The sequence below is a fragment of the Schistocerca gregaria genome, chromosome X (genome assembly GCF_023897955.1).
Source record: "Schistocerca gregaria isolate iqSchGreg1 chromosome X, iqSchGreg1.2, whole genome shotgun sequence".
Lineage (NCBI taxonomy): Eukaryota > Metazoa > Arthropoda > Insecta > Orthoptera > Acrididae > Schistocerca > Schistocerca gregaria.
Window position 1 is genome coordinate 654,210,604 of NC_064931.1, and position 16,679 is coordinate 654,227,282.

A 16,679-nucleotide genomic window follows, 5' to 3' on the forward strand; every position below is an offset into this window, starting at 1 on the left:
TTTATCTACTTAAATGGGCTAACAGTAACTTTTTTCGACATTACACTCCAGCGCAATTTTACAGATTCTATGTTATTATAACACATTTTCTCATGGTTATGGTGTTGAGGTCGTTGCACAATGAATTAATTAAAGAATGCTCCAAAGTTTTGATTGTGTACCCCTTATGTTCTTCATTGAAAAACAAAAATATGTTTCTTTGTTGTCACATTTTTCTCTGCGTATTGTGTCATTAAAACTTGGAACTAATTCACGGTTAATTATTCTGAGGCCTGTTTTCTATAGAGCACTGTACACAATGTGCAGCTAACAGACTTCTCATACTTTTAATTTAATGGTTACCAGTATACTTCGTAGTCTTAGGCGCGCTACTGCGTTTCATCTGCTGAATTTTGCTTATGCTCAGCCTGTATTAACGACCATCACTGTGTATAAAACGATTTTTAACTAAAGTGATTAATTTATTGCTTCTGATATACTTCAGATTCTTTTGGATCAAGTTTACCAGCAATTATTCTACAATAAAGTATGTTTTCGCGCTGCAACGCGCGCTGGTCACCGCCTCACCGGCCACCTGAAGAGACTATACTCTCAAACCGGTTTTGAGGGTAGCTACAGATTGGCAGCGGTGTTGTATCTGTGGATACAAATTTGAAGTGATGCTCTGTATTTTATTATATATTTTTTATTTTCGCTGCCCATTTAACTCAGCTAGAAAAACATAATTTGTTGTAGACTCTATACTGATACTAGCGCAAGTGAATTCTTTGTTTATATTAGTCCCAACTGGATAAGGTTTCTTTGTCTGGCTTTCGCGGTATTTCAAAGTCTTTGTCGCCATGTTGAGAAAGGTTCTACGCTGTGTTGTGTTTTAGCGCGGTGTTCTGATGTAGCTACGACGTTTGTGTCAGCCAGGTAATACATTTGTTTTTTCCGAACTATACTCAATAGTTTTATTCATTTGTTTTGCATGCTATTCCTTTATTGGATAAACGCTGTCATTGGCGTCATAAGTATTGACAGTGGCTAGCTTGATTTTAGTTACGGTTTTGCCCGCTGATTGTTTTTAAATTCAATTTTTTGTTTATGATTACTCACGTTTTCGTTCAGAGACAGCTCGAACCACTCTTCTGTGTGTCGCGAATTATATGTGAATGTAATAAACATAATAGGGGAAAAGATACTCATTAATTTTAGGAATTAAACTTCTCAGTGACAGCGTAAGCGCAATATTTGTAGTCAACGTAAACTACGGATAATATGTTTTTAATACTACTATTTTGCCGTTGATTTATATAATCCATCACAATTGTGTTTGTACTTTACATCCATTAGTTGAATTATTACTGTCACCGAAATGAATCGCAATATAGCGTACCTTCAATACAGAAGTATACTTTGCAGACAGTTTCATTTAGGGGTGGTGACAGTATTGGCCGAATAATTATTCGCCTTCATTCGGTTATTTTAGAGAACATCTGGGTTGTTATGCTTGTTCTGCGATTTTTCTAGGGAAAACTCAAAATATTTTTTCGTGAGATTGATATGTTTTGCTTCTGTGTAGCGGAGTAGAACTGTTAGTAAACACGTTTGTTTTGGTCTTAACATAGGACACTTCTATGCAGGACAAGATCTGTAAATTAGTTTTTGATTTCGTTTTTACTATAGAGGACCTTTCGGCGCCAGTTAGTCGTATACCGTTTGGAGGGGGCGGCGGCGGCTAAGTAAATGTTTGAGCAGCAGTACAAGCAATGAGACATTGATGTAATATGGCAGTCACACAGTTTATTTTATTTTTAATCAATCTGGCTGCAGTATATTTAGATTATTTACGCAGTCCAGAAATCAAAAGGAAAGCTACAAAGCTTGCAGACTTGCTACAAATGCGCGACTTCTCTTCATTACATGTGATTAACACAAATTTTTAGTGCTAATTGGTGTTTCTATTGAAGATGAAGTTTCGTCTTACAGAAAATTATATTTGTAAAGACTGTGAAGAGCAGTTGTTAATGAGATCGTTCCATGTTATATTCTCGTGATTCGTACGCTATACTGCCCTTAGTGTTTTTCTTCGGCCGATATGATTTCTAAGACACAAGTTTGTCGCGTATTCATATTATTAAATTTAATGTTGGGAACATGGGAGATGATTGTTTTAAGTTATTGGTTTTGTTAACAGGTATCACTATGCGTCTTTAAACATGCTTGTACTTACTTTCCTTTCCACTTTGAGAACAGTTTTGAAACGTTAAATTTTTGTTTTGCAGTAACCATGCACTCTTTTCTGAGAGCTTTATATGCATTTGCATATGGAAACCCTGTAACACAGTGAGTAAATTATTTCGATTTTTGCAGAACATGTGGACTTTTAAAATAATTTTAAAAATCATCAGTTATTCAGCTACTAGATTGTACTTCAGTGATATTTTATTCATTCTCAGCCCATCTATAGGATTGCGAACAAGTATATTGAATGAATAGGCTTTTATACAGCTGCTACAGATACTGTAACCATGAAAATAAACAGTGTACATCAGTGAGATGATGTGGTTTTAAAAATAACTATGTGTATGTATATATTGGAGTTTTTACATACTTAGTCAGAAGGAGCTGTATTGTAAAAATGAGGAGAAGTATCACAGTTTTCTTTCTTTGTGAGAAAGAGAGATGGTATTGCACTGTACAACTGACTAGACATATTATCAAGAGGCAGTCAGTTTCAGTCTTCATTCCATACTGTACTTTCAAACCAGCAGCTGTCAGAATTTTAGCTAACACTGTGTGAACTGATTGTATAAGTGTATTTTTTGTGGTAATAATTTTGTATTTGAATTGAATGCTTAAATTTATTCTGGGCAGTTGTGCAACATTTGTATCACAGAGATGTTGGTGAATACTTGACAGAAACTAAGTTGATGAGGATTTGTTTAAAAAAAAGGATGATTTGTGTTCTTTAATGGCTTAAAGATGACAGATTTGTATCCTTTTCCCAAGACACAAAACAACTATTTTGATCCATATATTTCAAGTGATACGTAATTACTGATGTAACTATTTGAGCAATGTATTCATTCCATTCCATTTCAAATGTGCCTAACCTTCAACTGTGTGTTGCATACGAGGAAGGATGATCAATATAATAACTTTTAAGACTGGTGTAAAATAAATGTTAAATTCCATATTCGTGTGTCATGGAATGTGGTTAGTGCATGGTACAAACACCTGCCTTTCCCCTTTCTCTGAAATTTGGTTGTGACAACAGGCTATTTTGTCATGTAGCCTGAGGTTATATTGGAGGGTGACAATTTAGTTTAGAGTTGGTGAAGCCAGTGAATGTGAATTTAGTATAAAGATCGTAGTTACAGACTGATCTGTAGCATAATCCCTTGGCAATGTTTGCACCATATTTTTATTTGTTGATCTAGGATTAATTCCCAATGTTGCAGGATTATCATAATACAATGAAAATAAATAGTTCAAATATATGTACATAAAGTATGTAACAAAATTTTACAAGAATAGGACAGCTGATCGTCCATGGACTTGGTGAAGGAACCATAGTATCGTTTAGCTGAAATGATGTAAGAAAACTAAAATCAGGAGGGCCGGACGACCAAACTCCATTTCACAAGTATGTGGTCAGTTTCTTAACAAGGCACTGCCTCACACAACTTGCACAGTATGACATACAAATGAAAAATAGTTTTGCAGTGTTTCTTCACATCTCTTTACACTATTTCTGCACACAGTACAGACACTGTACTGATGACCCTAGCACCATGAACTTGCTGCTCTACCCATTGCACACTCTTCAATATGTCGGCAAAATTGATCCCATGCTGATAAAAGTGCTACTATGCCTAAAGCACATCTCCATGCCCTCCCTCCAACCTGCCTGGAAAACTGAGTCAGCATCCTCCCATGATGAGTGAGATGTTGAGCTCAGGAGAATGTCAAGACATTAGTATTGTGCACTGGATTACTTTGAAGTGTGTGATAACCACCTGTATATATAGATGCATAAAATTAATTAATTTTCTGTTGGTGCTTCACAGAACATGATTATAATATTAAAAAGGAAACACTTCCTAATGTTCTGTAAAATTATATTTATTTGGTCATCTGAAGCTTTTTGAAACCAAAAGCTTTTTGTGACCAAATAAATATAATTTCCCAGAACATTAGCAAAGTGCTTCCATTTTAGTATTATAGCTGTATTTTAGTAATATATTTTGTCTCCTGGGGCAGTTTATTATATAGTTTTAACAATTCCTCTTCTGTTATAAATACAACAACAGCAAGGAAAATTCAGAAAAAAGTTGTACTACATGATAGACAGATATCCAGCAAATATTTTGGTACCTGTTATGTATTATGTATGTCTACAAACATAAATTATGAAGAATGCATTTTTTTTTTTTGGGGGGGGGGGGATGGAGATGGGCATTATGTACCTCTTGTGTTTGAATTTTCCAATATGACTGTTTGATCAACTGTCATTGAGGCAATGAGTGTTTTGCATTGTGAGGCTCTCTCGGGGGAGAGGAAGGAATGTTGTATATTATTTTATCCATGATAATGGTGGTTAAGGAATCCAGTACAAACTTTATATGGAAGTTGGCATTATTATATGGGGGGGGGGGGGGGCAGTCAAATGAAATCCAAACTTCCGTCATACAAGACCATGGAATGGATGCATTCAAAATTAATCCCCACACATGTTAAAAACATTCATCTCATTGGGAAACATGTCAATCAGTTCCTGTTTCATAGAATGCGGTCAGTTACTGATGGATCTACAACCACACCCACTCTTGCACTTCCTCGTCTGACTGAAACCAACTTTCATGAATGTCTATCTTCAGGTTGCCAAAGATCTGGGCTGTATGGAGGAAGTTGCAGTGTTTCCCAACCAAATCTCATGGAGGAAGTTGGGATTCACGGAAGTGTTCGATTCCACTCGTTTGCTTTGACCCATGACATCATCAATATGGTGGAAATGGCTATTCTAAGCATCTCCACAATGGCGCCTATGATGTGATTACGGCAACAAACACGAAAATACATATAAATAAGAGGCCAACCGCAGCTGACAATACCAAAACAACGCCAACAGCAAAAACTACGAAATTGGAATCAAGACCAGCTGACAGTACCAAAACACTAATATCTACATATAAAACTACGAAATTTGAATCGGTTATTTCCCTTAACCTATATAGGTCAACCACAAATATTGATACGAAAAAACCAACCCCTACAACTACGAAAACCAAAACCACAACACCTCAAAAATTCAAAAGTCAAACATCATAAACTCCGCGCCGTAATGATGTCACACACCGCATCGCCATCATGTCATGGGTCAGAGCAGGTGGTTGAACCGGATGCTTCCGTTGACCCGGAAGTTGCAGTGTTTCCGAACCAAATCTCGTGGTGTAGTTTCTTGTGTAATATGGAAAGAACCTGCAGTTTAATGATGAAATTAAAAATAAAGTAGGGATTTTAATATGTAGAAATGGAAATATGACAGAAATTTTTACTGCTTGGACTGGAAAACCTAGAGGGGCTTGTCTTACTTTAAAGACATTTTCATTTCATTTTCGTGTGTCCAGAACATTGCATTTAATTTGAGTATTTGGACACAAGACATTAGTGTCTAAAAAGGTGAAAATTAAATTAATATGTATGTGTAACGGTTACTTTTATTTATTTGGTACCTAGGTTGTGGTTAAGACCCAAGACTCATGTTCATGAAGAGTGATATTCAAATTCTTGGTAAGCTATAATAATTTCCCTTTTTTGACATTCCTGCAAGATAATTCAGTTGACTTTCAGTATGATTCTTTTATTGAAGCTGTGACACATTTCTTCCTCCACGTTTGTACACTGTCCCAATGTACATTCGTGATGTCATTGAGGTGTTAAATTCAAAGTTTGGTTCTTTCGCTTAATGTGTATTATTACTTTACTGCTTTTAATGGAATAAGTTGGTTTGCTCTGTTGAACACCACTATCAAATTGTTTGGTATTAGTATCTTGAGCATTACTGCAGAACTCAGTTTATTTCACCCAGTCTTTTTGAGCAAACAACAGTATGTACAAAATAACCAGTCACATTAGAAAAAGGATATAATTGTGTAAAATTCTGTTTCATGTAACTTGTTTCTTTAAGAAGAGGAATGTATTGTACGTTTCTTATTTTATTGCTTTTTTTATGGAGGCTCTGTTTTAATAGTGCTGCTGTATGACTTTTGATGTCAGTCAGTCATCTCCCACCTCTGAAACTGTTGTATCAGCAAGTTAATGGCTGACTGAAGTTGTTGCATGACAGACTAAAAATATCAGTTTGTTACTCTGATGGTCCTCTTTGGGGGGGCTGTTTTTTTAAACTGGCAAATTTTATTTAAAAAATGTTGAGGCCAGTAACATATTTAGGATTTGATGCGAAAAGTGAACTTTTTCACTACTTATTGTTGATAATGAAACAAAACAGTGAATTGCAAAACCTGTGCACTAAAGTTGCAATCTGCTCTTGAAACTTGGTTGTAGTTATAGGATGTGACTCTTCTGTGACGGTTTTCAACATATTTGTATGTGACTGAAAACCATTTATTGGTCATCCTGAAACTGCAGTTAAAAATCTGAATGATTGGCAATGAGGGCAAAAACTGTAGTTCTCACCAGAAGTAGCAGTTTTTCACTGAGTGATCCTCTGAAAATTATTCAAAAAACTCAGTGATAGACAGTAGTAGTGCTTTTGTTTCTTTCTTGGTGCTGATAATTTACATTTGTGTTGTTTTTCAAATTTGCTGTCTGACATGCAGAAAAAATTTACAAGAAATAACACTTGCAAAATTAACATATTTCTTATGGGGATATGGACCACAATCCTAGTAAAATCTGTTTGTGGGAAGATGTGGGCCACACCAAGCACTGGGCAAATTCAAATTTTTGTTGTGTATGGTCTTGGAAATTTACCATAATTTCTTTTTTCCTGCATCCACCCTCTCCCCACCACACGCACACACAAGGTTTGTAAGTTCTAATGGTTATCATTTTAATTTGATTAGTTCCTGTGTATGTTTGACAATGAATCTATAGCAAGTTTCATCAAAGAAACGACATTTCTGTAATCGACTGTTTAAGTTGCAGTTGCAATTTTAATACAGGTGAGTACTGGTGTCAGCCATTATTGTTTGTCTTCATGTCTTCTCATCTTTGTTACAGTGTAATGCATTATCATCACCATGTATGGCTGTCTCTATGTCCTGCATCATGACAAAATTCATGCTTTGCACTGTAAAAAAAAAAAAAAAAGCAGAGAAGAGATGAAGATGGCCGGTAACTGCTGAAACCTTTAAGCAATTGTTTTAAAATTACAATTGTTACTAAAATAATCAGCTTTAACTGTCCAGCAGTTGCTGCATCTCTTCACACATTGTCTTCCTTTATTAGCACTGTTGTCATGAAATTTTCGATGTGTATCTGACATAGACATAAGAATTATGCAGTGCTGAGTTAACAAACGTAACCTAGATTTTTATTAATAAAATGTGGCGTGCCTCGTGGTTTTAGAGGTTGGTTTCAGAGAATTTATGGCACAAAGATAAATCTTAAGTTTCTCTCAAACTCGCCATCATATCTGAAGTGAAAGTGAACCAGGATACATAACTGCCATACTTATGCAAACATATATTTAGAATTATTGATAAAATAACTATGATTGATAGGTTGAAGGACAGGGGGAGGGGGGGATGATGCTGGGTAGTACACACTGTGCCTTATGCTCACATAATCAGTGTATGTCAGCCACCCAACCCCTCACCCACCCTACCTATGTAAACTGTCTCATTAGGCTTATATGTAGCTGCAGAATAAGCAACACAGTGAACACTTGGAGCATCTGTCTGTTACCAGGCAACTTGCAAAAACATCAATTGCAAAGTTGTTGTAATCAGAAAATAGTGTGAGGTGAAAAGTCTGAGTGGCACTGAGAGACTCTGTGGTATAATAAGTGAGATTTTACATTTCACAGATCCTAAAGATTAATGTCTAGCAGTATGTGGTGGTGATTCTGCACTGTCGACTCAAGCAGTCTCTTGCTTGTTTTTGCTTAAGGAGATATGAGTTTCCATCATTGAAGAGATTGGATTGTAGGAGAAATGAAATACCCTGTTAAAATAGATTGATGATTATACTCCAGCAATGCTTCAAAATTTAACTGTCACGACATCAGATGTCTGACTGTTTTGGTTCTTTCCTTTGTAATTCTGAAAGTACAGTGAGGATGTTTATCTGCTGTGTTGTCCTTTCATGCAAGGTATGGGTACTGGTATTAATGCTAATTCACATAAGTCAGACTTACAGAGCTTTGTAAAAAGGAACATAAGAACTGCCACTGGCATTTCCTGTGATTGTGTTACCTTAAGGAGTGTAAGAACAATACCATCTGGTTACACTCAGTTTCACCTGTCAAATGCAATTGAAGGAGAAACCTTATTCCTTTACCATTTATTGGTTCATCTACATCTACATAACTACTCTGCAATTCACATTTAAGTGCTTGGCAGAGGGTTCATCGAACCACAATCATACTATCTCTCTACTATTCCACTCCCTAACAGAGCGCGGGAAAAATGAACACCTAAACCTTTCTGTTCAAACTCTGATTTCTCTTATTTTATTTTGATGATCATTCCTATCTATGTAGGTTGGGCTCAACAAAATATTTTCGCATTCGGGAGAGAAAGTTGGTGACTGAAATTTCGTAAAAAGATCTCGCCGCGACGAAAAACGTCTTTGCTGTAATGACTTCCATCCCAATTCGCGTATCATATCTGCCACACTCTCTCCCCTATTACGTGATAATACAAAACGAGCTGCCCTTTTTTGCACCCTTTCGATGTCCTCCGTCAATCCCACCTGGTAAGGATCCCACACCGCGCAGCAATATTCTAACAGAGGATGAACGAGTGTAATGTAAGCTGTCTCTCTTGTGTGCATTTTAATTGTTATTATTGAGCAAATTGTTAGGAGGTATGTCATACTGATCTAGTTGACAGAACATCGGACAGATGGCAGATCATGGAAAAAATTAATTACGCAGTGTTGCTGCAGTGAGACTTAAAGATTTTTGTGCATTATGTGCATTAGTTTGACATACAGTGTTGCTTTCATTTTAAAGAGCATTTGTGACTGGTGAACTTCTTTGAGGTAGTGTTACTGTTGAAAGCACAATTCCTAATACAATGAGTATGCCGGGATAAAAGGACACTGAAACAAATTAGTAATATTGGTCTGGAGTGCTTTGGTAAACTAAACAGTTTTCAGAAGTAAGCTTCCAGTGTCTATAAAGGAATGCTTACAGTCAGTGTGTATTCCAGTTTTGACTTGCATGAGTGAGACACAAACATTTAATGAGGGTTATTGTTTCAAAATACTGGCATTGGGATGGTAGATGTAGTATGAAAATTCCTTACTGGATCCAAAGAGGAGAGAAGACTAAGGTGATGACAACATAATGTGGGGTGAATGGATGGATATAAAAACATGCAAAAGCAACATAGTGCTTATCATATCAGACTGAAATACATTGAGTTGATTTTCATCCTCAAGTGAATGTCAGAAGGCTAGTGTTATAGTGGTGGTAGCCCATTGCAGCTTGTTGTATAATTCCTGCTGTTTTGTCTAGATTATTTTCAAAATGTGTGCCAGACATGGCCATGAGCTATTTACACTTCTGATTAATGGTGCTTGGAGATTGACAACTTTGTGGTAGCAGCTCTATTCAACTTTGGTTGTTCTGCTTGGAAAGTTCCTCAGGTGAAAGGCATACCCCTTTTCCCATGTACTCTAGGGCTAGTATTCCAATGGTGGAAGGCACCAACCTATATTAACTGGAGTCCGAATCTTTTACGTAACACAACAGTTACGTGTGGTGTGACACATTATTGGTTAAAATGTGTGATGTACGATCATTCACCTATTGGCACATGTGTTCTTCAGGAGTTGGTACTAATCAACTGTAAACTCAGATTTAAACAATCAGTTAGGTAATACCTCAGTAACAGATTGCACATATTTTTCATTTGGTGTGCTAACATCTAGTTCTTTCTGCAGCTGGTGGTGTTTTGAAATATCTCGTTTTTGGTAGTAATGCAGCTATATCTGTAAATTTGGTGACAAAGTCTTTTACCCTGCACTGTAGATTTATGTATTTGTGAAAGGATAAAATAATAAACTTAAGTGATGTTGTGCAGTAGTTATGACACTATGCTCATATTCAGGATGTGGCCATTGAGTTTCTTTTTCTGTCATTTCCCAAATTTGTCTTGAAGCAACTGCCATCATCACTGAGAAAAAAAGTCACAGCCGATCTTGTCCCATTTCTTACACACACCGAACTTTGCTCCAACACAGACGACTGCTATCTGTTTCTATTCTTGCTCGATTTTCCTGCCAACTAGTTTTAGTAACTTATGAATTCTGATGAAATTGCCAGTTTTGTCCTCATACTAGCACATGTATAGAGATGTCAAGTCTGAGTATATTGGCCAAGACAATGTGACAAAAATCCATTAAAAGATATAAGCCTGTCATGTGGTTTAGCAATCAATGCAACAACATTAGATGGATATGTCTTTTTTTTTTTTTCCCAGAGCGGTACACTGATGCTCCCTACAGAAGGAATTTTGAAACTGTTTTATTAGTGTTATCAGTTACTTGTAATTGGTGAATTTTGAGTGTGGTTCAGTAAAAATAAAAGAAATATTCTAATTCTTCTTCTCAGGGATACATTTACTTTTGCATTTATGAAAGTTTTATTTTTTTAACCATTCTGTTGGTGCTTTAACTGGCTTTGTGAAAGGCAAGTAGGTGAGAAGTTAGTGAAGAGTTATAGATATGAAACTGAATGTGTGCTTTTAAATAATTTTGCAGCTATAAAGAATAGAGTAGGCTTGACATATGAATACAAAGTAATTTCATTCTTTTTATGCAAAGCTAACAACTGACAGCCACTTCAGCTTACAAAAAATTGATGCAAACTTGGAATTGTGTTGTAACCTTTTATGGTAAACTTATAAACTAAATAAATCTGTTGATTGTGGCACTGAAATATCACCTACGTTGCATAGATACAACATTATTTCTTTGTATTCTAATGAAGAAGTATCAACTGTTTTGATATATTTTGCTGTAGCCAGATTGTCTGCACATAGTGGTTCATGTACCAATCATGGGTTAGCAGTTATGAATTCCCTCCAACTCTAAACCTTCCACGAGTGAATCGTGTATGAAGTCTTTCTTTTTTCTCTTCATTTCTCTACCAGAGTAAGATTAATTTAAATAATAATTCCACTTTTGCTATTTCAAAATTATCCCGAAATTTTTTTATCTTTTAAGGGACTACCGATAGGGCGGAACTCATTCTTTTTGAGAATACACACAGTATGTAGACAATGTAGCATGAAAGTGTACAAAATGTGGCATACTATGTCCAAAGTCTATCAGCAATCGAACTAATTATTAAATGCTTTTTGCGACAACTCGTCTCAGGTTTATACACAGTGCTGTAATTTTAGCTAGAGTGCATGTGGAATATTTGTGTGCATTATTTTTATTCTGATGATGCAACAGGAATTGTTAGTCAACAATGATCATGGTTGTGAAAGTTTGATTAGGTTGCACTTGATAGCTGTAACACACATTTAATGATACATTGTGTTAATAACGAGATGAGTGAAGGGAGAAAGCAATGTGAACCTCCTCGATGTTTTATCAGAAACACTGGTCAGTGAGCAACTTGACAGACTTTTCTGGTGGGTGGGTAATATTTTTCACACCAACTCATCTCAGGTTTATATACAGTGCTGCAATTTTAGAGTACACATGGATTAGCTGTGTGTGCTATTTTTGTTCTCAGTTTCATATTATAAGATGAAGTAGAATCCCATACTTGCAGCAGTGAAATTTCAAAACCCTAGCACAGAGCCAAGAGGAGACAGACTACTTAAAGTACGATTTAATTTTAAACTATACAACCTATTCAGTCATATTTGTGTGAGCGAAGACAACAGACTGGCAGAAGTTTGATCATGAAAAGTTTTGGAGGTTTAGGCTTTAGCTATAGGTGTAGCACGATGTTGCAACATTTTGACTTGGCTGTGACCTCCGAAAAATTTTATATTCCTCTTCCAACAATTATAGACATAAACGTATCCCGCCTCATCCCAATCGTAATCAGTGTATTTCCGTAAGGAGCAACAGATGACTACTGTTAAGACATCGTAACGTTTCACGATTTTACGGCGTATTTTCTAGTCTGTGGTCACGACCAATGGCGGGTCTAGTAAACTTTCAATTTGTGGAAAGACTATTTTCGTGATTAGTTATTTTTAGGTGAAGAATAAACGCAGTCGTAAAACGCGGTACTGGTATTCGGAATGACCAGTACAGCTTCAGCCACATACCAAAGTATTTCTTGAATTTGAAATATTATACACAAGTGAAATATGGAATTTTTCCATGGTCACATTTGCAAAAGCTTGTCTCATCTGTCGAACGTCAAAGTTAAGAACCACCACCTCACAAATAACAAAGCACGTGTTCGGCTGTCGGGATCCTCCTAGAGGAGGCAAATCAATGTGTAATCTAAAAGTTAATTTAATTTCTTGATATTTGCAGTGTGGTTCATACTTAGAAAGAAAGCAAAACAAGAGTACCGCGTTTTACGACTGCGCTTGTCGAGAAACATCCCTCGTAAGTTCATTGAAGTGGAACACGCAAAAGAGCACACAAATGTGGGGGAAAGTATCCCGTTCTTACAATATGACGGGTCTGTAAAGAAGCCGGTAAGTAGGCCTACATAGAGTTCGCCAGAATTGCTTCGTACGGGGCAATACAGCATAAGGGAAATCAAAATCCAGAAAATACCTTGCTGCGTTGAATTAAGATAAATTCCCGCACTCTCTGTACAGGACAGATGCCACTGGATAATTTTGAAGTATTATCTGAGTATGGGTGGGTTGCTGCACACGCCGTCGTAATGTATATGATCTACGAGATCTCTTAAGAGATTTAGTTGGTGGTTGTCACACAGTTCGGTGTTACCAGAAGGTCACGTCTTTTCTCAGGATTCTCCACCTGTCATGACTGATGCTAGTGTTACCTGTACTTCATCCACTGGGCATTCAATAATTGCGTATCAGGTAAGAAAATAGGGAATTTGGCTTACTTATTTAGTAAGTGGGTGATTTGATAAGCCCGGCAAAGAGCGGGAAAAAGGAATTAGTTTCGCAAACAACTCGCCTTATTTCTCTACATAGTCTCATTTGAGGGTTATACACTGGCTCCAGCGAAGTTTTCATCGCATCGGAAAAATAGATTATGTCAAATTCTGCAAAGTACTCGTTGACTGCAACCATCACTTCCTCATTTGATGAAATTTCTTTCCGGGAATCCAAAGTTTTCAGGTGGTGGGGGGGGGGGGGGGGGGGAGACAGGAAGAAGTCACTTGGGACATAGTCTGGTTAATAAGGTGGATGAGGAACCAATTCAAAGCCCAGTTCAAGCGCTTTCCCCATTGTTATCGATGATGTGTGGAATGATGCCCTTTTTTTGCGTGCAAACTTTGGTTTCTTTTTCTTTTTTTCAGCGAACGCATGCTTCATACAGTCCAACAATGAAGCATAATAGTATCCAGTTACGTTTCAGCCTTCTTCCAAGTTATCTCTGAAGATTACTCTTCGGGAATCCCAAAAAAAACAGTGGCCACCACCTCATCAGCTGACAAAATGGTCTTTCCCTTCTTCGGTGTACTTTCACCAGCTTTTGTCCATTGTTTTGAATGTCGTTTTGACTCTGCGGTGTAATGATGGATACTGATTTCATAAGCGGTCACAAATCGACACAAAAAGTCTTGCCGATCGCAATTAAATATCGCGAGACGTTGTGCTGAAATATTGTGCCGGATGGGCGTTTGGTCGACTTGTTCATAGCTAATTCTTCATGCAGGATATTAAACAGTCGCTCAGCTTAGATGCATACAGTGTCAGTAATCTCTCGGATTTTTTATTCGGCGGTATTTCGTTAACATATCATGGATTTTGTCAATGGTTTCCTTTGTGGTGGGCTCAGTTGAACAACCAGAGCGCGCTTTGCCTTCGGTGCTTGTCCGACCACTTTTAAATTTATTAATCCAAAAGGAAATGGTCTTCAACGATGGTGCATAGTCCGCGTGAACTTCGTCCAATTCTGTTTCGATTTGTGCGGAAGTTTAACAGTTTAGCTGAAAATGTTTAATAAAAGCACGAAACTGGGCTTTCTCCGTTTTCAATGCAGTCAACACACAGACAAATTCAGACGGCTGTCAACAATGAACTCCACGCTTTAACGTTGTTGAAATTCTTTATACGATCGTTGGAATAATCAAGTTTAGCAACTGCGAAGGCGCAACAAAAATATTCCATGCATGAAAAACACGACCACACCATAACTCAACCGCCTCCGAAATTTACTGTTGGCACTACACGCTGGCAGATGACATCCACCGGGTATTTGCCATACTCGCATCCTGCCATCGGATCGTCAAAGTGTGTACCGTGATTCGTAACACCACAAACGTTTTAGCACTGTTCAATCTTCCATTTTTTACGCTCATTACACCAAGCGAGGCGTCTTTTGGCATTTAGCGGCGTGATGTGTGTCTTATGATCAGCCGCTCGACCATGAAATCCAAGTTTTCTCACCTCCACACACAGTGGATCCTGATGCAGTTTGGGATTCTTGTGTGATGGTCTGGATGGATGTCTGCCTATTACACATTTCGCCCCTCTTCAACGGACGAGTTCGGCCAGTGGGCTTTTGTGGTGTACGTGTCCCTCCACGTTTCCACTTCACTATCACATCGGAAACAGTGCAGGAGTGCGCAAATGTCGCGTAGTGTTGGGAGTGTCCGGATGCTTTTGATCACATAGTGTAAGTTCGCGGTATGGTGTTTTGTCAAACTGTCGGTTTTTGCATAACAGGCAAGGAAGATTTCGTCAGTTCGTCGTTGTTTTGACACCTTTTGCTGCGCAACTGTTTCTAATTCTGGTTAACGAGCTGTTTTCGGTGCCAGGGTTAACATGCCACATTGCCTAATGTGGTGATATTTTCCAAATGATGACAAACCAATAAAGAATTGTGCAGCTTTTATTTGAACCTTCACCAGTTCTGTTATTAACACTGATAGGAATCCAAGACAGAAACCGAGCTATGCTTCAGATAAGAATCGTGTTTGGTAGAACAGATGTCCACATTGCAGTACAGTTCTCTTGACTTGCCTCCTTTTCCTTCCACGTTTCCGTAAATGCTGTAAGACGGATACCAGGACGATTCGTTCGATAAGACTACCGCTTATTGTGCACCCTCCACCCTCTGAGCTAGTGCTGTGTCGGTACGATGTTCCACGCTATCATTCCATCCTTACTAAGACAATATTATCAGTCCTTCAGCACAATGTTTAGTAGGTGACTTGCTGTTGCGAATAAAAGTCACCGCCAGTTAGACAGTTTATTCGCTAATTCTATATTGGTGTAGTTATTTGCACCTTATAACTGACTAGTGAGTTATCCCCAACGTCGTATTCAAGCGTTATCTGTGGTGTGGCTGTTTGCATGAATTGCATATATTTTTCAGCTGTCAGTCTTTGCACAAAGCGTAGCTTTCCTTTTTGTTTTGCTGTATTTCGGAACGACTTTCTTGTGCTGCCACCAACTCTGCGTATAATAACAGTTTTTAGAGCGGCGGCAACTGCCAAATAGGTTTAATAAACTCATAAAAAACTTATCAAAAGATATGGATATGTGTGGTGCCCTTAGGTTAGTCAGGTTTAAGTAGTTCTAAGTCTAGGGGACTGATGACCTCAAATATTAAGTCCCATAGTGCTTAGAGCCATTTGAACCATTTTGAAGCTGTCAAGCAAACAGTGTTTGTAAAATAAAGCAGTAAATACTAAGAAAACAGTACAAATTTACTACATGAAAGTATATCAAAAGAGATACACTTGATACGTCGTGACATACCGTAGCGATGTATTTGGAAATACAATGCATGTTACAATCGAAGATGCTTCTTGGTATAATGAAAGAAAACACCTTCTAGACCTTTATATTGTTTAAGTTCAAAATTACGAACGAGAACTCATGTTCACAACAGTGTTACCCCAGTGTACGCTAAACTGAAAATTAAGAGTATTGCACGCGACAGTAAATGAATAAGTGAACAGATTGTAGGATACATGAAAATTAAAGCGTTATATAAGTGTAAATATCTTAAAGTAGTAGTCCATTGTCATATTCGTGCAAGCACCGTGGCATCTCCCTTGCAGTTTTTAATATGTTAAGAATCTTATTCGACAGAAAATTATTAAACAACAAAAATACCATTGTTAATACAAAAGACAAAATTGAGAGGATTTGAAGTCTCATTTTCGCCAGAAGGATCCTTTTTGCAGTAAAAAAAAGCGTGAATTTGTGAAAGACTTGCATATTTGTCAACTAATTTAGCAAAAGAGGATTTGTTATTGAATAAGGGGTTGGTCTGTAATTTAAGTGCTGTGTTTCACAGAAGGCAAAAGAAGGGAACACTTTCTTAAATCAAAGGGCATGTGACACCGCTAATCTTTTGGAGCTGGC

General features: G+C 37.4%; 1 protein-coding gene across 4 annotated transcripts in view; it reads left to right on the top strand.

Annotated features, from left to right (window-relative positions):
- The first annotated feature begins 593 nt into the window (after positions 1–593).
- Positions 594–16,679, top strand: part of LOC126297687 (uncharacterized) — a 268,259-nt gene continuing 252,173 nt past the window's right edge. The window contains exons 1-2 of one of the 4 annotated variants that reach the window (XM_049988800.1): positions 594–915; positions 2,268–2,328. The gene's annotated coding sequence lies outside the window, so the exon portion shown is untranslated. Of the gene's footprint in view, positions 916–1,005; positions 2,180–2,267; positions 2,329–5,754; positions 5,779–16,679 lie in introns of those variants that run through there. The other 3 variants (XM_049988801.1, XM_049988799.1, XM_049988803.1) reach the window with 3 other exon arrangements.